A 1,104-nucleotide genomic window follows, 5' to 3' on the forward strand; every position below is an offset into this window, starting at 1 on the left:
GCGGCCCCCTCCTGCTCGCCCGCCCGCGGACTCCTCCTGCCTCGGCGGCTCCCTGGCCGTTAACCGCCTCCCTGCCACGGCCCGCTGCTCCCCAAGTCGGGAGGCGCCGAGCCCCGCCGCCCCGCGGGGCCCGCCGGCCAGCGGCCGTGGCAGCAGCGCCCGGAGCGGCCCCGGGCAGCAGCCCCCGGGCAGCAGCCGCTGCCGCTGCTGCTGTGGGGACCCCCAGCGCCTCGGCTGCCCCCACCGGCACTCCCAGTTCTCCTCCCCTCTCCCCGTGGGACGTGCTGGGCACTTCCCCTCTGCCCCCCTAGTCTGCACCAGGCACTGGGCTCTGTGCCTCTTTGCAGACTTTTCTCCCCAGCCGGCCCGTGAGCAGCAGGGTTCATCGCAGGCAGCCCCTGCCCCTTGGCCAGGATCCATGGCACACTTGTGTTGCCCTCGGGCACAGCTTGGCCCTGTGGCAGCACAGCCCTCTCTTGCACCAAGGGGCTCTGCAGCCCCTTCAGCAGGCTTGGTAGCCAGATGTGGCTGCAGGATCACCCTGCAGCAGCTCCGGCAGAGCCATGCTGTGTGCTAGCACCAGATTCCTCTGCTCCCCATGCACAGCAAGTCAGGCTCTCTCCTGCTCCCTGCCTCAGTTTCCCCAGCTGGCAGTGGAGGGCTCAGCTCTGTTGGGAGGGCTGAGTGGAGGCCCGGACCTGCAAGTCAAGCAGCCCTTTCCGCCCCTGCCCAGCAGCGTGGCCATGGATGGAAGCGCCAGCTCCCTGCCCAGGATGAGCCCAGCACCACGCAGCCCCACGGAGACGTGTCGTGTGCCAGGAGGGGTCCCGGGAGGACAAGCCGTGAGACGCCACCCCCAGTGAGCTCAGCAGACATCTCGTCTCCCCCAGGGACTGCGCCGCAGGTCAGCGTGACCTTCACTGCGCTGCCGATGCCAACGGCAAAGCTTTCCCCAGTCGTCCAGCAAGCACACACACGTCTTCAATCTTCCCATCGATCCGTGCATGGCACACATGTTCCTGCCTCCCCGCGGGTCAATACAGCATGATAGGCTGCCTCCGGCTGGGAGCACACGCGGCCCCAGCCGCGCGCTGCACCCTGCCC

This window comes from Nothoprocta perdicaria, unplaced genomic scaffold (assembly GCF_003342845.1).
Source record: "Nothoprocta perdicaria isolate Ctin4 unplaced genomic scaffold, notPer1 scaffold_0, whole genome shotgun sequence".
Classification (NCBI taxonomy): domain Eukaryota; kingdom Metazoa; phylum Chordata; class Aves; order Tinamiformes; family Tinamidae; genus Nothoprocta; species Nothoprocta perdicaria.